At 45.3% G+C, this 23,693-nt stretch overlaps 1 protein-coding gene and 1 non-coding gene across 2 annotated transcripts in view; both read right to left on the reverse strand.

The window, feature by feature from the left end:
* The window catches only part of LOC115088564 (putative nuclease HARBI1), a 190,486-nt gene that overhangs the window by 68,910 nt on the left and 97,883 nt on the right, over positions 1–23,693 (reverse strand). The gene's annotated exons all lie outside the window — the stretch shown is intronic.
* TRNAY-GUA lies at positions 21,692–21,763 on the reverse strand. Its single transcript has one exon. It is a non-coding gene; the product is annotated as a tRNA-Tyr (tRNA).

Below are 23,693 nucleotides of genomic sequence, written 5' to 3' on the forward strand. Positions count from 1 at the left end.
CTGTTCATTAAGCCATGGGGGTGACACTGTGTTTAAGTGAAAAATCCACTGTTGTTCCTTGTAATTTAAAAATGAAACAGTGTCACTGCCACGTGGAGAAGGAATCAGTGAATCAATTACACCGCACTGAAGATCTTCAAACTTATGATTTTTAGAAATACAATGGTCCTTTGACTCTGTTGCTGTTTGGCCAAAGGAAGGTATAACTTACCCGCATAACTTATATGGCTTAGTAGCACCGCCCCGATCCAACCACTGCCCATCCACTATCTAGCCAGGTAAGTCCTACTTATTCGGCTACCGAACCCTGAATGCGCTTTGAATATCAGGCTCACTAATGTTCCTATTATTTATAGCCTCCCAAAAATACATGAATCCTTGAATAACTCCCCCTGGGCGTCTGATAGTACCAGGAATAGGATCAGTATTAGAACCATTCTCCATCTTTACAGATCATTTCTGTGATACTCCTTCGTATGATAAGAGATTCTTCCCACGTTAGTATTTTGGGGGTCCATAAACCGTGATCTCTCAAATCTGATATTAGTCACAGTAAATATCAAATCATTCTACACACATAGGGCCAGATTTTCAAAGCCTAAGCACTTAAATCCAGGTGGATTTATGCGCGTGGGGGGGGGGGGGGGGGTATGCGCGCCAGGCCTATTTTCAAAAGGCCCGGCGGCGCACATAAAGCCCCGGGACACGCATATGTCCCGGGGCTCGAAAAAAGGGGCGGGGTGTGGGCAGGGCGGGCGTATCCAGAGCCTCCAGGCACAGTGGCTATCTGCCACTGTGCCCAGGATCGCGGGCCGGCCATCGGCCGGCACTCGCAACTTATGCCTGCACAGAGGCGGGCGCAACTTATAAAATAAAGGTGGGGGGGGGGATTTAGGTAGGACTGGGGGGTTGGTTAGATAGGGGAAGGGTGATGAATAGTTTAGCAAGCTCTATGGCTGAAGGCAAGCCAGGGAGAGCCACGAAGTGAGCCATATTCGAGAAACGATCCACTGTAACCCAGATGGTATTGTTACCTCCAGAAAGAGGTAAGTCCATACAAAGTCTGAAGCAATGTGGGTCCAGGGCTCATCTGGTTCTGGCAAGGGATGAAGCAGGCCCCAAGGACGTCCAGGTGGAGGTATCTGTCTGGCACAATTGGAGCAAGATGCTATGTATGCAAAAGTGTCTTCCTTCATGATGGGCCACCAGTAGTACTTCTGTAGCTTTGCCAGCATTCTTCACTGACCGGGATGTCCAGCCAGTTTTGAATTGTGAACCCATACTAACAACTTCTTTCTTAGGTTGCAGGGTACAATGGTCTTGCCCGGAGGTATCGGATGTGTAGCTGATAGAATAACTCTCTTCGGGTCGATGATATGCTGGGGTTCATCAGGAATGTCTTCAGAGAGAAAGGAGCGAGATAGGGCATCCACTCTGACGTTCTTATCTCCAGGGCAGTATTTCAGCACAAAGTCAAATCTGTTGAAGAACAGGGACCATCTCACCTGTCTGTGGTTAAGGCGCTGGGCGTGATGGAGGTACTCCAGATTTTTGTGATGAGTGTAAACAGTGATCTGATGTTCTGCACCTTCAAGCCAGGGGCGCCATTCTTCGAATGCCATCTTTATTGCCAGTAGTTCTTTATTTCCAATGCTGTAATTCTTCTCCGCTGGTGAGAATAGTCGGGAGAAGAAAGAACATGGATGCAAGATTGTACAGTCACTGGTCTGGCTTAGCACGGCTCCTACGCCTACATCCGAGGCATCGACTTCCACAATGAAGGGCCGTGAAGGATCTGGATGGCGGAGACATGGCTTACTTGAGAAGGCGTATTTTAGTTTCTGAAATGCTGTCACAGCTTCCGTAGACCAGTTGGCGATGCTGGCACCTTTCTTAGTCATAGCTGTTAAGGGAACAGTCAGTGAAGAGTAATTCTTGATGAAGGTTCTGTAGTAGTTGGTAAATCCCAGAAATCATCTAAGAGCTTTTAGACCAGTGGATTGTGTCCATTTTTGAATACTCTCAAGCTTTTGAGGGTCCATCTGGAAACCTTTGTTCGAAACAATGTACCCTAAGAAGGGCACAGATTCCTTGTGGAATTCGCATTTAGACAACTTGGCATATAAGCGGTTCTCGCGAAGCCTCTGCAGCACTCTTTTGACATCCTCCAGGTGGGTGTTCATGTCCTGGGAAAATATCAAGATGTCGTCTAAGTACACAATGACACATTGGTAGAGTAGATCATGCAGAATGTCGTTCATCATGTTTTGGAAGACAGCTGGGGCATTGCACATGCCAAAGGGCATCACTAGGTATTCAAAGTGTTCATCCCTGGTATTAAAAGCCGTCTTCCATTCATCGCCAGAGAGGATGCGAACCAGATTATAGGCTCCTTAAAGATTGATCTGGGAGAAAATCTTGGCTCCCTGTAGTATATTAAATAGCTCCGAGATGAGTGATAAGGGATAGTGGTCCTTCACAGTGATCTCGTTTAGACCTCTATAGTCAATGCATGGACGTAATGTTCCTTCCTTCTTCCCTACGAAGAAGAAGCCTGTGCTGGCAGGAGACCTGGAGGGTCTTATGAAGCCTTTCTGAAGATTCTCCTGGATGTACTCTGACATCGCTTTATTTTCTACTATGGAGAGAGGATAAACCCTTCCTTTGGGTGGTTCTGTGTTAGGCTTCAAGTTGATGGTGCAGTCGTATGATCTGTGTAGAGGGAATACATCAGCAGCTTCTTTGGAAAATACATCTTGAAAAGATGCATATTGAGGCGGTAACCCAGGCAACAGCGGGGTAGTTGGCATGCAGGGTATAGGAGAGACTTCCATCAGTCATTTGCCATGACAATCTGGACCCCAACGTGAAAGCTCCAATGTGGCCCAGTTGAATTGTGGCATATGTTTCTGCAGCCTCTGTAGCCCCAGTAGCAAGGGGTGCATGGCCTTCTCTAGCACAAAGAAGGAAATAGTCTCTGTATGAAGAGCACTAGTACATAAGCTCACTGGTTCAGTGAGTAGGGTTACTTCACCCGGTAAGGGCTCCCCATGAATAGAAGACAGGAGTAGTGAAGACGTCATGGTAGTGGTGGGGATTCGCAAATGTTCCACTAGACGTTTCAAAATGAAATTTCCCCCTGCCCCGGAATCCACCAAGGCAAGAGTCTGGTATTCTAGAGGTCCACAAATTAAAGATACAGGAAGAGAGAGTGGAGGAGAGGGTACACTTAGACCTAAGAAGAGCCCTCCCACAGGACTTAGGTCTGCCAGTTTCCTGGACATATAGGGCATGTTTGAACAGTATTACCAGCTTGTCCACAATACATGCATAGTCGCAAACTCTTTCATGTTCTTCTCTCTTTAGAGGTCAAATGACTGCGGCCTAATTGCATTGGTACTTCTTCGCCAGCAACAGGACCAGAGGGTATAGGCCTGGGTACAGGCTTGACTCGAGTCTCTCCCTGAAGTGGTCTTCTGGGACTCTTGCCCTCTTGAACTTGTCATGAAGTCGGTGGTCAATCCATGTTGCCAACTTCATTAGTTCAGCTAAGGTCTCAGGCATCTCTCGAGCCGCCAGCTCATCTTTTAACCAGTAATTCAGGTCTTCAAAGAAGAGGGTCTTCAGGCATCTAGGGTCCCAATGTAATTCTGAAGCCAATGTCTTGAATTCTATGGTGAAGTCTGGCAAAGGTTTATTACCTTGCTTGAGTTGAACCAACGTAGATCCTGCTGTCATATACTGGGCAGGGTCATCGAATACTGATCTGAACAGTTCAAGGAACCCGGTAAGATCATTCAGGATAGGGTCATTGCGCTCCCACAGTGGAGAGGCCCAAGCCAATGCTCTTCCGTCCAGATAAGAAAGGATATAAGTGGTCTTGGCATAAGCTGTAGGGAAATGATTAGGTTGCAGAGAAAAGTGCATGCAACATTGATTGATAAATCATCTACATTTCCAAACTTCTCCTGAGAAGTGTGTTGGAGCAGATAGAGGTACAGTTGTCTTGACTGTCACTTCTGGCGGTGTAACTTCTTTACCTATGGTGGTCGGTGTATTCATCTGTGTGTGCAACTGATTAAAGGCAGTCGTCAAATTATCCAGGGAGTTCTGTTGTTCGGAGATTCGCCGGGCCAGGCCTGGAATGGCCTGCAATGCGGTGAGCTAGCCGAATCCGTGGAGTTAGCAATTTGTTATGGTTTTGAGGTGTTGGAGTGGATTCACGGGCACTGCGGAGATGGCCATGCCCACGGGGAGGAGCCCCGTGAGGAACCGCAGTACTAGGCTAGACTTGAGACACGCAAACACAGAAGATTTGTCTTTTATTAGAGATGTGAATCGGAACCGGAATCGGTTCAGATTCCGGTTCCGATTCACATGTGGGGTTTTTTTCATCAGGCCCGATCGCGGTTTTGTTTATCGGCTGTGCCCGAGCCAATAAACAAAAAACCCACCCCAACCCTTTAAAACTAATACCTTAGCTTCCCCCACCCTCCCGATCCCCCAAAAAACTTTTTACAGGTACCTGGTGGTCCAGTGGTGGTCCCTGGAGCAATCTCCCGCTCCCGGGCCGTCGGCTGCCACTACATCAAAATGGCGCCGATGGCCCTTTGCCCTTACCATGTGACAGGGTATCCGTGCCATTGGCCGGACCCTGTCACATGGTAGGAGCACTGGATGGCTCCCGAGGGCAGGAGATCACTCCCGGACCCCCGCTGGACCACCAGGGGCTTTTGGCAAGTCTTGGGGGACCCTCCTGACCCCCACAAGACTTGCCAAAAGTCCAGCGGGGGTCCGGGAGCAACCTCCTGCACTCGGACCGTCAGCTGCCAGTATTCAAAATGGCGCTGATAGCCTTTGCCCTTACTATGTCACAGGGCTACCAGTGCCATTGGTCAGCCCCTGTCACATGGTAGGCGCCGGCCATCCAGTGCTCCTACCATGTGACAGGGTCCGGCCAATGGCACAGATACCCTGTCACATGGTAAGGGCAAAGGGCCATCGGCGCCATTTTGATTAGTGGCAGCCGACGACCCGGGAGCGGGAGATCACTCCAGGGACCCCCACTGGACCACCAGGTACCTGTAAAAAGTTTTTTGGGGGGTCGGGAGGGTGGGGGAAGCTAAGGGATTAGTTTTAAAGGGTCGGGGTGGATTTAGGGGTTATTTTTGTGTGCCGTTTTTCCCGCCCTCCCCCAAAACAATAAGAGAACTCCCACGATCAATATCGTGGGGTTTTCCTATCGTTTTGGGGGAGCCCCTGATTTCTGACGATTTTGAAAATATCGTCCGATATTTTCAATCGTCCGAAGCCCGATTCACATCCCTATCTTTTATTATACAGCTGGATGATACCACCAGAGGTGGCAGTAGTGAGGTGATCCAGTAAGAGCAGTCCAGGGATCCTCGGCAGAGGAGACCCGTCTCACAAAGGCAGATGTTACCAGCACATGAAGGATGCAAGTTCCCAGTGTAGAACTGTAGATGAGACAGACTGACAAAGTTAGATTACTCACTCACTAAGATGGTAGCTGTATAGTTGGAAATCCCAGCAGGCAGAAGTAGTTGGTTGCAGGCACCAAAGTAGGGAGAGCAGGCCCTCGAGGAGTGAGTACCTGGTCCCAGAGAGGTACCTGAAATAAAGCAAAGGGCCCCCGAGGAGCGGGTGCCCAGGTAAGAAGAAATACCAACAAGAGAACTCGCTGGTGTACCCGAGGGATCTGTGGCACTCTTCAGTATATACCTCATTCCTCTCTGTCATCTTCTTGTGTAGCTTGGTTTCACATATAAAATGTATGCAGATGACATACAGTTTCTCTTCCTGCTGTACTCTTCATTGTCTGCACTCGGACCGTCGGCTGCCAGTATTCAAAATGGCATGCGCGCGTGTGCACCCTAGGAGGCCCTCAGGAGAAACATGGCAGATAGCCTTGCCATAGCCGTTCCAGGGACGCCGGAGAGAGCGGCAAGCAGACGTGGTGGTAGCCATCTTCCCAAGGCTAGGGGGGAGAGCAGAGAGAAAAGTGAGGCACAGAGGTCGAAGCCATCTGAGACCGACGGACACAACACTAGGACCCTGGAGGACTCATCCTCCACCCCCCCCCCACCCCCCCAACCTCCATCAGTAAAAGAACCAGGCTCTCAGAAAAGAGACTGTGTGAAAAGGTTCAAGCTAACTATGGGTGCCACGGAGAACATAAATTACTTTATGGACCCATCGATAGCAAGGGATTACCCGAAAATGGGTTATATTTCCATACGTAATTGCCAGCACTCAACCAGTAACAACCCTACCTATGAAAAAGCAACACTGCAAACCCTAAAATATCAATAGATCTCCTATTAGGAAAACAAAACAAGTCAGATTTCCAGTCGTCCTGAGATTGTCTAAAAACCTCCAAACCCACTTTAATTACACTATAAACTTTATATAACATTTTTTTGAATTAATCTAAAAACTTATCATAGAATGTTCTCCAATTCTTTTTTAAGCTAATTAGTATGTAAAATTGAGATTGTGATCACAATGGCCTGCTGATGTTGGCCAGCATTTCGCATAAGCTGCTTCAGAACTGACTGCACTGCACATTCTTGAACATGAAATTTAGCAACTGCTCTCAAAACACACACACACACACACACAAACTCTCTCATAGGCAGTCTCCTACTGGCATAAATACTAGTCTCTCACTCTCTCTCTCACACACGCAGGCACTCATATAAGCATACTCATACACATAGGCACTTATTGAAATACACTCATACATACAAGCACTCTCTCAGGCAGGCACACACACAGGCACTCACACTCATGTGAACAGGCTCACTTTCACTCACACACCCACTCTCTCACTCTCACACACACATTCAGGCATTCTCACCCACAGGTGCTCTCACTCACACAAACACAAAACCCACTGACTAGAAAAGGGGTAGGCAACCTGTTTAAAGTGGTGTGTTAAGATTTAAATCAGGGGTAGGTAACTTTGGTCCTTGAGTGCCACAAGCCGGTTGGCACCATGATCTGCCAGATTCCTTTCACACAACTCTTAAATATTAATTTTTATATTTTTAGTTAAAATATCAAAGAGTTATGTAAAAATATGATTGAAACCGATATGTTTTTCATCACGAAAAACAAAATTATAAAAAGGAGCAGTGTGAACCACGTGGTTCTAAGCACACCATTCGGGCCCTGGCAGGGGAGAAGGGAGGTAGTGCCTGAGGACCTGCAAGGCTCCATCCTCTTCCTGTTTTAGGATAGCAGTGGGTAAGTCATGGGATCCGGAAGGAATGGGGGAGCTGGCCTACTTTTACCAATCAGTAGGGGGGTCTCACGCTGAGACCCCCCTCCTGATGCAACAAATCATGTTCTTGAGTGCCACAGGTTGCTGACCCCTATGAGACAGGGTGAGCCAGCTACTGCAGCAGGGGTGGGGTTTTTTTTCAGGGGGAGATATATTTGCTAGTGCTATCACTTACAAAATTCTGCTGCCTGAAGCGGCCGCCATACCTGTCTTATTATAGAACCACCCCTGAAGGGGACAGCAGTGGGCATGAATTCAGCTACGGAGTGGAGGAATAGCCTAGTGGTTAGAGCAGTGGGCAATGAACCAAGAGTCCAGGGTTTGAGTCCTGCTGTCACTCCTTGTGACACTTTACTGTCCATTGCCTCAAGTACAAACTTAAGATTGTAAAACCCTCTAGGGATAGAGAAATACCTACAGTATCTGAATGTAATCCACTTTGAAACAGTGTGAAAAGCAGAATATAAATATAACCAACCTTCATATATTTAATTTTGATGGGTTGTTTTTGAGTCTTCATCTGTTTGAAGGAAAAATTGTTTTATGCAACAGATATATAGATGAAATTTTACTTTTATAGAATGGTAATTTGGACAATTTTTCAACTTTCTATAATTGGCTATGAACTTAAAATTTCAGATTAATAGCAGTAAGAAAAACATAGAAACATAGAAATGACTACAGAAAAAGACCAAATGATCCACCCAGTCGGCCCAGCAAGCTTATGCCAGTATCTGCTGCACTGTACAGGTTACCCCCATGCTTATCAGTTTACCAAACCGCAAAAGTCAGGGCCCTCGGATGCTGTTTGAATCCAATTTCCCTTAACCGTTGCTGTGAAAGCAGAGAGCATTGTTGGAGTTGCATCAAAAGCATTGGGCTTAGTGATTCAGGGTAGTAAGTGCTGCATCAGCAAGTTATCCCCATGTTTATTTGTTCCCCAAACCGTAAAAGTCAAGGCCCTCATTGGTTGCTGCCTGAATCCAATTCACCACTGAAGCAGAGCGCAATGATAGAGCTGCATTAACAGTATCAAGGCTTTTTTGTTAAGGGTAGCAACTGCCACACCAGCAAGTTACCCCCAGTTATCCCCATGCATTCTTTTCTTCATTTCCACCCTCTAGCCTTTAGGGATCCACAGTGTTTATCCCATGCCCTTCTGAATTCCTTGACTGTTTTTGTCTTCACCACCTCTTCCATAAGATTTCTGTTTTAGACATTTTAATCAAAAAGGATAAGAAAGATTTTTCAATTACAGTATACTGAAAACAGACTGACTAATAAATTATTGCATTTTTAATGCCAACATAGGGCACATTTTAGCATGGGTTTTATTTTGGACTTTTAAACTAGATGATGGGGGGGGGGGGGGGGGGGGAAAGCTAACAATCACTCAGAAGCGCATGGTTCAGAATTATGTATCTTGAAGGATACTAAGGGAACAGGGTAATTAGGGCATCCCAGTAGAGAGGTTGCAATAAATGCCAAAGATTCTGAATTGCCCCTGTCAACTAATGTTAATACAAAAAAAAAATATTCTTTGAAATGTCTGTATACAAATGCTAGAAATATAAAAAATAAGATGGGAGAGTTAGAGTGTATAGCATCGCCTGAAGAGGTAGATACAATTGGCATCCCAGAGACCTGGTGGAAGGAGGATAACCAATGAGACACTGTGATACCAGGGTACAAATTATATTGGTTTGGAGAAAAAATATTTACAGCTAAATTTTAAATCCCTGTGTGCGGGAAAACGAGGGTTACACATGTGGCCGGGCCTTGCACGTGCTGCGCGCATTTTAAAAGAGGCCCGGCCGTGAGTGTAACCCCTATTACACGCAGAAGAACCAGGCTTCTATCAAGGGGTGGTCCCGGGGGTGGGGAGGGGCGGTCCCGGGGGGGGGGGGGGGTGTGAGGCAGAGCTGGATGCCACCAGTACAACAGCCATTTACCGCTCTGCTGGCATAAGTTCTGAAATAAAGAAAATAACAAAAGGTAGGGACTTCAAAGGGGTCAGGGAAGAGAGGGGAAGAAGGAGGGAGGGTAGGTAGGGGGGTAGGAAAGTTCCCTCCAAATCTACTCCTTAATTGGAGCAAGGTACAGAGAAGGGCAACCAAAATGATAAAGAGGATGGAACAGCTCCCCTATGAGGAAAGGCTGAAGAGGTTAGGGCTGTTCAGCTTGGAGAAGAGACGGCTGAGGGGGGATATGATAGAGGTGTTTAAAATCATGAGAGGTCTTGAACGAGTAGATGTGACTCGGTTATTTACACTTTCGAATAATAGAAGGACTAGGGGGCACTCCATGAAGTTAGCAAGTAGCACATTTAAGACTAATCGGAGAAAATTATTTTTCACTCAACGCACAATAAAGCTCTGGAATTTGTTGCCAGAAGAGGTGGTTAGTGCAGTTAGTGTAACTGGGTTCAAAAAAGGATTGGATAAGTTCTTGGAGGAGAAGTCCATTAATGGCTATTAATCAATTATACTTAGGGAATAGCCACTGCTATTAATTGCATTAGTAGCATGGGATCTTCTTAGTGTTTGGGTAATTGCCAGGTTATTGTGGCCTGGTTTTGGCCTCTGTTGGAAACAGGATGCTGGGCTTGATGGACCCTTGGTCTGACCCAGCATGGCAATTTCTTATGTTCTTATGTTCTTATGCACACTTATCTTTGATTGCCGGGTAATACGTTTTGAGAGCAGCGCTTGTGAACGCTAGGTAGAACTGTGACACAATTTTGGTAAACTGAACTAGTGCAACACACATGGACATACAAGAGGTCAAAGTCAAAGTCATTGATTTAAAACAGGTTAAAGATAAAAGTTGTTAATACTTACCTGGAGAATGCCAGAATTGTCTGAAGAGCCTATAATAACAAATTAACACAAAGAATCAGATTCCTTGAATTAAAGTTGAAATTAAACATTTGGGGCCAGATTTTGTAACCTATGCATGGGTGTATAATTGTGCATGCAACACGGTGCGCACAAATCTATGCCCGGTTTTATAACATGCGCGCCCAGCTGCGCGCATGTTATAAAATCCGGGGTCGTCGCGCACAAGGAGGTGCACACTTGTGCACCTTGCACGCGCTGAGCCCTAGGGGAGCCCTGATGGCTTTCCCCGTTCCCTCCGAGGCCGCTCCGAATTCGGAGAGGTCTCGGAGGGAACTTTCCTCCTGACCCCCACCACCTTCCCCTCCCTTCCCCTATCTATCCTGCCCCCCAGCCCTATCTAAAAAACCCCCACCCGAGTGCCGGCACGCGATCCCCCGGCCCAGCGGTGATGGCGAGGCCTCTGGCCACTCCCACACACCGCCCCGCCCCTCCCCGCCCATGCCCCACCCATTTTTTCAAGCCCCGGGACATACGCGTGTCCCGGGGCTTGCACGCGTCGCCGAGCCTATGCAAAATAGGCTCAGCACACGCAGGAGGGGTTTTAAAAGGTTACGCGCGTATATTACACGCGTAACCCTTTTAAAATCCGCCCCTTGTTCTCTTCAAGAAGTAACTACCTGAGAAAATACTTATCTGATGATATCTTGGTAAGAAGTAATTCTTGTACAGGAACAGGTTTCTATTCCAAACTGTGTTAAGAATTAGAGCGAGTCACATATGAAAAATTGTTTTGTGCACCTGAAGTAAATTATTTCATAAGTGAACTTATTGACATTATTGAAAGGTAGGTTTGTTCAATAATTACATTTGTTTGTAGAAGTGAAGAACCTAGAAAATTATCCATTTGCCAGCAAAATAAAATCCTTTAATTTATTTATAAAAGTGCTTCTGAAATCATTTTTCTATTTTGATTTATTTTCTGGTGAAGGTACTCTGGGTGTGCAAACTATCTCCATACCATCTTTAAAAGCGGAAACCACAAAAGCCTTACCATCTGGCTACACATGTGACAGTACCCGAGATAGTTTGGTGGCCAAGGGTGTTTACAGATAGGATGGATCAAATTGGTGGAGGGTGGCACTATATATTAAAGAGATCATTGAGTCAAATAGGATAAAAGTTCCTCAGGAAACAAAATGCAATGTTGAATCTTTATGGATAGAAATTCCAGGTGAATTAACTAACACCCCCTTGCGCGCCAAGCCCTGCGCGCGCTGCCCGCTCCCTCCGACCGCGTCACACCCCCGACACGCCCACCCCAAGAAAGCCCCGGACTTATGCGTGTCCCGGGGCTTTGCGCGCGCCAGAAGCCTATGCAATATAGGCTCGGCCCGCACAGGGTCGTTTTAGAAGGGTTACGCGCGTATCTTATAAAATATGGCATACTTTTGTTCGCGCCTGGTGCATGAACAAAAGTACGCGCATGCGCTGTGTTTTAAAATGTACCCAGCAAGGAGCAACTGCAAAGGTTAAAAGGTGAATTTTTAAATTGGTGTGCTGGCGCACATGTGCGCATGTTTGTCAGCTTAAGCCCAGGAATGTGGCTATTTTATAACATATGCGTGTATATGCAGGCATGTTATAAAAATAGTCTGTCTACAATTAACTAACCCCAATCTTTGAGGAACTTATCATTCACAATTTCTAGAAAATGTGAATGATAGGTTCCTCTAAGATTGGGGTTACTGAATTGTAGATTTACTTTGAGAGGATTTATAAGCTTAAGGATTATAATAATTTGTGAGTTTATTACGAAATTTTATAAAAATAGCCTGGCCATATGAACGTGTGCTGAATTTTAAGTGGGCACATGATTTATTTATTTATTTTTATTTTATTTAAATTCTTTTACTATACCGATACTCAAGACGAGGCCTTATCGTACCGGTTTACAATAGAACAGGGGAAACCAATAAACAACTAAGTAGAATGTAAAGTTACATTAAACAGGGAGCGAAAACATGGGAGATGGAAGACAGGAAAGATTTTAAACTATAACAACTGGAGAGTGATAAAATAATCAACGAAAAACAATATATATTTTTGTGTGCACAATAATGATTGTGCGTGTAAATCCTGCTTCTACCATGAAAGTGGGGGGATTTTAAAAGGGACGCGTGCTGACGCATTTCCCAGTTTTATCAGTTCTTTCCCAGTTCATACAGTTACCAGATAGGTCCTCCTACCCACCCTGGTTTGATAGCCTGTATACATCCCAGTTACCCTAGACCCTTTAAACCCCTCTGAAATGACTCATTATTTTTTCTTGGACTTACACGCAATCCATAGCAGAAGTAACGTTATGCAGCAGGGGGTCTCGGCACAAGCCAGATTGCATAAGTATTTATGGGCAAATTTCTGGTTAAAGTTCCGAAATGCCCATGTACTTCCCATACCCCGCCCAGACTATGCCCACCCTTCGCCCCCTTTTGAGAAGTTCCAAGATGTGCATACAGCAGCATTTATGCACATATCTGGTGGCTTTTAAAATCTGCTCAGCATGTGCAAGCCCGACATAGTTGTGCATCCCTTAATTAATGCGTGCGTCAGGTTTTTTAAAATTCATCTTTAATAGTTTAGATCAGGCATGGACATTATTTAAAAATACTATCTTAGAAGCCCAGACCAGATGTATTTCACACATTAGAAAATGTGAAAGGAAACTTAAGTGCACGCTCGGGCCCAGGTGACGCGCTCCGGGTGACGCGTGCCGAAGGAGTGCGCCAAAGGGACCCACCCCTTTGTGCAGCACCCCTTCATGCAAACCTAGTGTACAACCTATACCCCTACCGCTCTCTTTGCCACAATCTATCAAGAATGGCAAACTCCCAGATTCCAGCATACTATGGAAGCAGCACCAAAATGGACCAAAACACGAAAGCTCCACCGAAAGAAACATGGAAAAAAAAACAAAAACAAAAAGTGAGTACAACCAAACTTATACTCCACACAACAATATCAAGCTCTATAGCAACTACATAGTTCTTTCATTCATACTGATCAACACTCATTCCATAGTAAAGAAAATTCCCATATTCAACGACCTACTCACGACACAAAACCAGATTTCATAGCAATCACAGAAACATGGATAAGAAACATGGATAAAAAACACGGACTCCGTCTTAATCAACCAAATCAATCACCTTACATACAAAACTTTCTCAATCCCCAGACCAAAAAAGAAAGGGGGAGGACTGATGTTAATCATCAAAGCAAACCTACAGATGAAATTAGTTCCAACCAACATCTGTTCACCCCTGGAAATTGCACTATTTGACTCACCAAAACTACAAATCTGTCTAGTATACTGCCCCCTGGTTCTCTAGACCGAAATTGCTCCCCACTAATCGAATTCTTTATGGCCAACCTAACCCTAAGCAAGCCCCTCATCATTTTAGGAGACTTCAACATCCACATGGACACCCTCCCCCACTCTCTCATATATGCAACAATAACAGACGCTCTAACAACTCTAAGATTAAAACAAGTCATTGATGGCCCAACTCATAAAGCAGGTCACACCTTAGACCTTTTCTTTATTAACACAGACTTCTGGCCCACACACCATACAAACATAACAAAAATACACTGGTCAGATCACTCATTAATCCAGTCATACCTGACTCACAATGCAAAACTTACATCAGAGAATACCTCACCGATGTTGATCACATACTGACCGCCATTCAATATGGAAGTGCTGCTAGAAAAACTACTACCTGAACTAACAAATATTAACCTATCCAGCGCTGAAAATGCCACAACCTCCTGGCTCAACATTACTAAAACAATCTCGGACAAGATAAACCCCACTATTAATAAGGCAATAAAAAACCCAAAACATCAGAATCAATGGTACAACGACTCTATCAGATCTGCCAAACGAGAACTCAGAAGAAAAGAGAAGGCCTGGCACAAGAACAAAACAACTCCTCTACTTAACACTTACCGAACATACTTAGCACACTACAAAAAACTTCTACACAATACAAAAAAGGAACTCTACTCACATAAAATTAATAAATTCCAACATAACCCTAGAATTCTCTTCACCATTGTCCAAAATCTCATGTAACCCCCAAATGATCAGAAAACACAACTCCACAAGAACAAAAGCAATGAATTTACTGAATTCTTTGACAAGAAAATCAACAACCTAATCAACAACAACCTCAACGGCAACACCCAAATCATCAAAATGCATAACAATCAAACCCCAAGCTGGCCCAAATTCGACGAAGCCTCATCTCTGGAAATACAATCAATCATCAAAAAAATGAATCCAGCAAATCACCCCATCGACAGCATACCTATGCCAACGATCAAAGCTATAGAAGCTAGTGAAGCATCAATAACCAAAACTATAACCAACATAGTTAACCTATCCCTCATAGAAGGAAACTACCCGGACTCATTAAAATCAGCTGTTGTCAAACCCATTTTAAAGAAGACCAACCTAGACCCAAACAACCCACTAAACTATCGACCCGTATCTAACCTACCCTTCATCGCCAAAATCATTGAAAAGATCGTCCACTCTCAACTATCCAAACACCTAGAAAAGAACAATATCCTATTCCCCACACAATTTGGTTTCAGGAAATATTGAGCACTGAAACACTACTCCTCTCTCTAAACGACACTGTGCTCAGAGGCTTCGAAAATGGCCAAAGCTACCTATTAGTTCTCCTAGACCTATCAGCTACATCCGATACCATAAACCACACAATCCTTATGGATCGACTGACTGAAATAGGATTAACTGAGAAAACTTTGCAATGGTTCTTATCCTACCTATCACACAGAAACTACAGGTATTAATAAATAATACCCTCTCGAAGAAAATAAACCTAAGCACTGGTGTTCCCCAAGGCTCTGCACTATCTGCAACCCTTTTCAACATATACCTTCTCTCGCTTTGTCACCTTCTATCTGACCTAAGGCTTACCCACTTTCTATATGCGGACGACTTCCAAATGCTAATCCCAATCCAAAATACTCTGGAAGAAACCTACAAAAAATAGCCTCACATTTCTCCAAAATAAAACAACTATTAACCAACATGAAACTCATAATAAACATTGAAAAGACTGAAATAATTCTCCTGGATAGGAAAAACACACCATGACCCCTACCACCGCTCAACATAGAGAACCAGAAGACAGCAATCTCCCCGGTCTCACATGCTTGTAATTTAGGAGTAATCGTCGACAAGGAATTATCCTTCAAGAAACACATCACGAATAAAATTAAGGAAGGATACTACAAACTACTTTATACTATGACGATTAAAACCGTTCCTTACTCCAGATGACTTCAGAACAGTCCAACTACTCATCTTTTCCAACCTGGATTATTGCAACTCCCTATTATTTGGATTACCACTCTCCACCATCTGCCCACTACAAATCTTACAAAACACTGCCGCCAGAATCATTCACAGGAACAAAAAAGCATGATCATATTATGCCAATTCTCATAGCTTTACATTGGTTCCCAATAAAACATCGAATAGATTACAAAATATTGACACTACTGCACAAAACAACATACGAAGAACAAACCAACTGGTTAAGTAAAATTATAAAAATACACACACCTCAAAGAAACCTCCGCTCAACCAACAAAGGCCTTCTGAAAATTCCACCTACGCACTCCAAACAACTAACCTCAACCAGTGAAAGAGCCATATCCCTTGGCAGCCCCAAACTCTGGAACACCCTCCCAACGGAACTAAGAACTTAACCAGACCTATAAACCTTCAAAAAAGAAATTAAAACCTGGATGTTCACCAAAGCCTACCAAAACACCCAATGACTCATACTCGCCCTCCCCAAAATATAACACAAATCTGGACTAAAACTTCCTTGCCCCTGCCCTATTAGCCTTCATTCAGAACCCCACCATGTTCCCCTTGCTACGTTAAGAATATCCCCCTCAATTTTAATAATACTTTAAATGAACGCTGTATATATAAATGATCACTATGGGCCTCATTTTCTAAAGTATTGCAGGCCTGCGATACTTTAGGGAGTGAGGGGCAGGGGGCCGAAACGGGGGGCGGGCTTGCACTGGCCAGCAGTGATCGCACCGTTGCGGTGCGATCGCTGCCGGTTTCGCACCCAATAGCGTCACCATAGAAGGTGTAGCTATTGGGCGCGAACTTGGACGCAAAAAGGGCCTTACCTTTTCGTCGTCCACGGCGTCTTCACGGAGTCGGCCCCGGTGACGCCCCAACTCCTCCTCTTCCGGGGCCGACTCCGCCCCCATTTTGGTATCACGTGCAATCCGGGTGGAAAATGAGGCCCTATATGTATAAATGAACGCTCTTTGTATATCAATGCATCTACTAACCTTCTAATGCTTTATCCATCGAATACGAGTTAATCAAAATGAATATGATATTATTCCCCATCCTAAGCTCTTAACATCTTACCCATTGAAACTTGTAAACCATTGTGATGGCGAAACCGAATGACGGTATATAAAACTCGATAAATAAATAAATAAATAAATAAATCTAAATGACTACTGGCATGGTTAAAAGATGAGATGAGAGAGGCTATAATAGGTAAAAGAACAGAAATGGAAATGGGATCCAAATGAAGAAACAGAATAAGCACTGGCAAATCAGTACAAAGAATTGATAAGGAAGGCAAAGAGAGAATTTGAAAAGAAGCTTGCCAAGGAAGCAAAAACTCATAATAAAACCTTTTTCTGGTACATTCAAGGTAAAAATCCTGCGAGGGAATCAGTTGGACCATTAGATGATCAAGGGTTAAAAGGGGCACTTAGGGATGACAAAGCCATAGCAGAGAGACTAAATGAATTATTTGCTTCAATATTCACTGAGGAAGATGTAAGAGATATACCCATGCCAGAAATGATATTCAAAGATGATGATTTAGCGAAACTGAAACAAATCTCAGTGAACCTGGAAGATGTACTAGGGCAAATTTACAAACTAAAGAATAGCAAATCATCTGGACCAGATGGTATATGTCCCAAAATGCTGAAAGAACTGAGAAATGAAATGCAGACCTGCTATTGGAAATCTGTAAACTATCATTAACATTGTCTATGGTACCTGAAGACTAGAGGGTTGCTAATGTAATGCCAATTTTTAAAAATGGATCAAGAGGTGATACAGGAAACTACAGATCAGTGAGTCTGATATCTGTGCTAGGCAAAATGGTAGAAACTATCATAAATAACAAAATTGATGAATATATAGTGTCATATATGCCTGTGCAGCCACATAAGAAAAACATTGCCGGAGCTGCACGGGCAGGAAGGAAGAGGAGCATTGGCCGCATGCAGAAGAGAAGCAGAATTTATGGGCTGCCGCGAATCCCATGTCGCAGGCAGTCCGAGAAGATCAGGGCCACCACAGAGCCTATCCTGCGGTGACCCGCGAAGAGGAGGCCCAGAGGTGAGAGAGAGGCTTAGGGCCTGTAGTGTGTGTGTGTGTGTATGAGAGTGAGTTGAGAGACTGTGGGGCAGATTTTATAACCTGGTGGGCAACCTACATTTATGCACGCTACCCGGCGTGCACAAATGTACGCCCAATTTTATAATATGCATGCGCAGCCACGCACATGTTATAAAATCCGGGGTTGGTACGCGAAAGGGGGTGCACACTTGTGCACCTTGCGCGCGCCAAGCCCTAGGGGAGTCCTGATGGCTTTTCCCGTTCCCTCCGAGGCCGCTCCAAATTGCTCCAAATCGGAGTGGCCTCGGAGGAAACTTTCCTTCCGCTCCCCACCACTTTCCCCTCCCTTCCCCTATCTAACCCACCCCCAGCCCTACCTAAATCCCCCCCTACCTTTATTTCAGGAGTTACGCCTGCCTCTGGCAGGCATAACTTGCGCACACCGGCCGGCTGCCAGCGCACCATCCCCCGGCACGGCCGCTGTGCCAGAGGACTCAGGAATACACCCATACCGCCCCCGGATCGGCGCCCCGCCCCCTTTTCAAAGCCCCGGGACATATGCGTGTCCTGGGGCTTGTGTACGTCGCCGAGCCTATGCAAAATAGGCTTGGCGCGTGCAGGAGCAGGTTTTCGGGGTTACGTGCGTAACCCTTTGAAAATCTGCCCCTGTGTTTGTGTGAAAGTTGAAAGATTATATGTGTGTGTGTGTGTCTGTGTATGAGAGTGAGTTGAGAGATTGTGTGTGTGTGCAAGAGTGAGTTGAGAGACTGTGTGTGTGGGAGTGAGGACCTGAATGTTTGGAGTGACAGCATATGAGAGCCTCTGTGTGTGTGTAAGAGAGCAGCATGTGGCAGTGAGAGCCTGTGTTTGAGCAAGACAGCATGTGGGAATGAGAGAGCCAGTGTGTGTGAGTGGGACAGCATGTGCAAGAGAGACAGTGTACATGTATGTGAGTATGAGAATCTGTGTGTGTGTGTATATGTGTAAGAGAGACAGCATGTAAGAATAGGGCCTGTGTATGTGTGAGAGAGAAAACATCTGAGAAAGAGACTCTGACTGTGTGTTTGAGGGAAGAAGACCGATGGAGAGAAAAGAAATAGAAAAAAAGACCCTGTAAAAGGAACTGGCAAAAAAAACAAGAAAGGGAAGGTGGAAAGAAAAGCCTGTGACCAACCGATTAGAAAACTAAGATCAGACAGCAAAGGTGAAAAAAATAATTAAATTTTAGTAATTGTAATTGGCATAAGTAATCTTTGGGAATGTGAAAGAGCAGCACTTTTGCTATGCTGATCTCACAACGCATGAGATCAGCTTGAAGGAATCGGAAGCCCGCAAATGTTTAATACCACGGGGCCTGCACAGAGGAGGCAGCAGAATGGGCTTCAGTGCCAATAGCAGCGATCTGCGCCTCCCCAATAGTCATGCGGCAGCAGTGACAGCGGCAGCAGAGGAATGAGAGAGGCTCTGAGGTTGCTGGAAAAAGAAAGAAAGGGGTCTGCCTTCAGTATGTATTTTAGTATGATGAGCTGTAAGGGAAACATCCAAGCTCCATTGTTTGGGGGAATTTCAGTGGATGCAGAGTTACAGAACTCTGCAAGATTTATATTGACATTCTGTCCCTTCCGATATACATTCCAGACTTCACTCTCATAGCCATATAGAATCAGTTGAATGAGACTATCAAATAATTTTATAGTGTGAAACTGGCCAGCTTTTTAAAATTACGCAGAAGACTCTTTGGACTTTCTTATTAAGACTTTTTTCAATAGCCAATTTTAAAGCAGGGGGCCATGCTATAGAGGTGGGTGTGATAAGGAAATGTCATTTTGGCTCCTCCCCCCACCCCAAATTCTTCTGTCTAGAGACGCCACTGATTTTCTATGGCCTTAAGCATTAGTACAAGAAGGATTGGAGGAGGGGGCACTGGAGAGTCACATAAATGCATTGGTCCCTGGGCGCTGGAGACCCTTGATACGTCATGCATGTAGATAGTCATAGTTTAATGGGACAAAGCCAACATGGAGCCAAGAGAAATCTTGCCTCACCAATTTGCTACATTTTGTTGGAGGGCATAAATAAACATATGGATAAAGGCGAGCCAGTAGAATTTGATTTTAAAAGCGTTGCTCATGCAAAAACAGCCACATATGCGTGCAAGTGGGCCTCACGAATTTTAAGAAGCCGGGAACGATGCGCGTTCAGAATAAGGAGGCAGAACATGGGTGTTCCGGGGGCCAAGACTGACACACATAACCACAAATTTTGCAAAGACAACATGTGCATTTTGCCTACAAAACTTTGCTACTGCTCCTCATGAGGAGAGAGAGAGAGAGAGAGAACCCTTCTGTATAGGGTCAGTCTGATATTCTATAGGTACCACTCTAGCGGGACACTTTGGATCGGGGTGAGTTTTCGGGGGGGGGGGGGGGGTGTTATTACAGACAGAAGTATTCATAGTAAAACTGACATCAGTAAAGACTTATAGCCCTTATAAGTGATGATAAGGAGATTTGTACACCTCAGGTAGCACTGCAGTATACAGTCAATTTTACTATGAATACCCCCAACCCACCTCCCGAAAACCCACCCTGATTCAAAGTGCCACTCTAGAGTGGTACCTATAAATAGAGTATTAGACTGACCCTATAGAGAAGTGCTCACTCTTTCTCGCACAAGATATGTGTGTAGAGGCTGTAGAAGTACATGCGGTGACAGTATTTTAAATGTTATGCGAGTACTTTATATAATGAGGAGTGTTTATGGGTGCACTTGCATTCCTTTTAAAATTTACCAGATAGTGTATCTGGATTTCCAGAAAGTATTTGACAAAATCCCTCATGAAAGATTTCTTAGGAAATTAAAATGTCATGGGATAGGGGGCAGTGTTCTATTGTGGATTGCCAACTCATTAAAAGATAGACAACAGAGAGTAAGGTTAAATGGTAAATTTTCCCAGTGGAAGAAGATGAATAGTGGATCCCACCAGGAACCTGTTCTGGGGCCACTGCTTTCAATATATTTATAAATGACCTGGAAATGGGAACAACAAGTGAGGTGATCAGATTTGTTGATGACATAAAATTATTCAAAGTGGTTAAATCACAAGAGGATTATGAGAAATTGCAAGACGACCTTGCAAAACTGAGAGACTGGGCATGCAAATGGAAAATGAAATTTAATGTGGACAAGTGATGCATTTAGAGAAGAGTATTCCAAATTATAGCTGTATGATGCAAGATTCCACATTAGAAGGCATCAGGAAAAGGATCTAGGTGTATTCATTGATAAGTTGAAATCTTCTGCTTAGTGTAGTGTGCAGAAGCAGTTAAGAAAACAAATAGAATGCTAGGAATTATTAGGAAAGGAATTGAGAATAAAACAGAGAATATCATAATGCCTCTGTATTGCTCCATGGTGCAACCTCATCTTGAGTACTATGTGCATGTTGCAGCCCTGCCCACGCTTTACGTGGACAGGGCCTTACCTCCACAGCCTTATGCAGCCACCGACACTGCTCTTCATGGCCCGGAGGCCACAACTGAAGCCAGGGCCTTGCCTCAGGCGGCCGACACCGGGTGCTCCCACGGCCTGGCTGTCATCTTGCCAGCATGGCAGGAGCCATGCCAGTCTTTGCCTCGCCTGGAAGCCACCTCCCTCGTCAGGGCCTGTCTGCGGCCCGGCCTTCTCCTCCCCGATGCAGCAGGACATTGTCAACATTATTGGGGCCTGCCCGGAGGCCCAGCTTCCTCCACTCCATCTCCTCCCTGCACAGCAGCAAGGACACCACTGTCCAGGGTTCTGGACTTCCTGTTTCCTGCTCCTCCTAGGGGGCAGGCCCACAGCTCTCTTCCCTTCTTAAGGGGACAGAGAGGTGTGGTCCTCCAGGCAGCTCCTCCCAGGGAGTTGCCCTCTCAGAGGGTCTTGCTTAAGAACATGCCAAACTGGGTCAGACCAATGGTCCATCAAGCCCAGCATCCTGTTTCTAACAGTGGCCAATCCAGGCCATAAGAACCTGGCAAGTACCCATAACTTAATAAACTATGGTACAAAAGGAAACACCTGGATTTGAACCAGGGACCTCTTGATCTACAGTCAAATGCTCTACCACTGAGCTATGCTCCTTCATTCCACCTTTGTCTTTGCATTGATCCAGATGCTCCTGAAGCTGTTTCTTCAGCCTGATGTTTGTTCCTGAGTCCAGATCCTGATGTCTGTTCCTGAGTCCGGGTCCTGATGTCTATTCCAAGTCGGATGTCCGTGAGTCCAGCTCCTGATGTCTGTTCCAAGTCCGGATGCCCGTGAGTCCAGATCCTGGTGTCTGTTCCAAGTCTGGATGTCCGTGATCCAAGATCCGGATGTCTGTTCCAAGATGTTCCATGTTCCAAGTCCTGTAGTCTGCTCCAAGTCCTGCAGTCCATTCCAAGATGATTCATGTTCCACGTCCTGCAGTCCATTCTAAGTCCTGCAGTCCTTTCCAAGATGTTCCATGTTCCAAGTCCTGCAGTCTGTTCCAAGTCATGCAGTCCATTCCAAGTTCTGCAATCAGCTTCAAGATGTCCATGTTCCAAGATTTCCCAAGATGTTCCCAGTTGCAAGATGTTCCTAGTTCCAAGATGTCTGTGAGTCCTCAGCCAGTGATGTTCCTTGTTCCCCTTCTGATGTTGTCCCGGTCCTAATGCTCCAAGTCCAGTGGGACCCGTGCCTCTGGAGATTCCCTGCTTTTACTCCGAGTTTCCTAGCTCCAAGTTTTTATCTGTTCCCAAGTTCCGACTCCGGAGGATCTGAGGGGTTTCCACTAACCTGCGCTATGAGACTTCCTGAGCTCACCCCACACCCCTCGTGGTCCGTGACCAGCCCTCGGCTGTGTAGGGCGCATAGGAGACAGTGTGGTCCATGACCAGCCCCAAGTGCTGTAGGGCCCTGAGGGTCTTGCTCATCCCCGCCTGTTCTTCGTCTCATCCCCTTTATTCTTTGTCTGAGTCTTCAGTGTGGTCTGGCCCAGCCCCACATGCTGTGTAGGGCACCTGAGGGACTCGCCTTCCTCATCCTAGTCCACGTCTCCAAGTCTTCGTTCCAAGTCTTCATCTCCTCATCTCCACGTTCCAAGTCTTCATCTCGTCATCTCCACATTCCAAGTCTATGTTCCAGTTCCAAGTCTACATTCCATGTCGTACTTCTTGAGAGTCCCTAGCTCCATGTCATACTCCTTGAGAGTCCCTAGCTCCATGTTGTACTCCTTGAGAGTTCCAAGTTCCAAGCTCTTCTCTGACTCTTTGTGCTCTAAGCATTCCTGAACTTTCCTATGTTCCAAGTTCCTAGTCCTAGCCCTGTGTTCCAAGCTCCATGCAGCTCTGCTCCTGTGCCGCCCATCCTGCACACACACCTCACCATGGGTGCAACTCATATCTCTACCTGAGCCGTTCTATGGCCCAAGGGCTCTGCTCTCCTATGAGCTAAGTGAAGCATGCCGAACCCATTGGCCCCTGAAGTGACCATCAGTCCCTGAAGGCTGCACTCGCAACAGTGCAGTTCTGGTCACATCTCATAAAAGATATAGGAGAATTAGAAAAGGTACAGAGAAGGGCAACCAAAATGATAAAGGTGATGGAACGATTCCCCTAAGAGGCAAGGCTAAACAGTTTAGGACTCTTCAGCTTGGAGAAGATATGCTGAAGGGAGATATGATAGAGGTCTATAAAATAACAAGTGCAGTGGAGTGAGTAAACTTTAATCAGTTGTTTACTCTTTCACAAAGTACAAAGACCAGGGGACACACAATGAAATTACTAGGTAATACATTTAAAACTAATAAGAAAAAATATTTTTTTTACTCAGTGCATAATTAAACTCTGGTGAGCCCTCTCAAGGGCCAAACTGTAAGATAGAACTGAGTCGGATCCTCATGAAGAAACCGCCCCTGCTGCAACAGATCCCTGTGCGGCAAAAGATGAAGGGCATTCTCTACCAAGCTCCTCCGCAGATCTGCATACAGAGGATGCCTGGGCCAATCTGGAGCCACCAGGAGTACCAGCCCCCTGTGGACATTGATTCT

This window comes from Rhinatrema bivittatum, chromosome 3 (genome assembly GCF_901001135.1).
Source record: "Rhinatrema bivittatum chromosome 3, aRhiBiv1.1, whole genome shotgun sequence".
Classification (NCBI taxonomy): Eukaryota; Metazoa; Chordata; class Amphibia; order Gymnophiona; family Rhinatrematidae; genus Rhinatrema; species Rhinatrema bivittatum.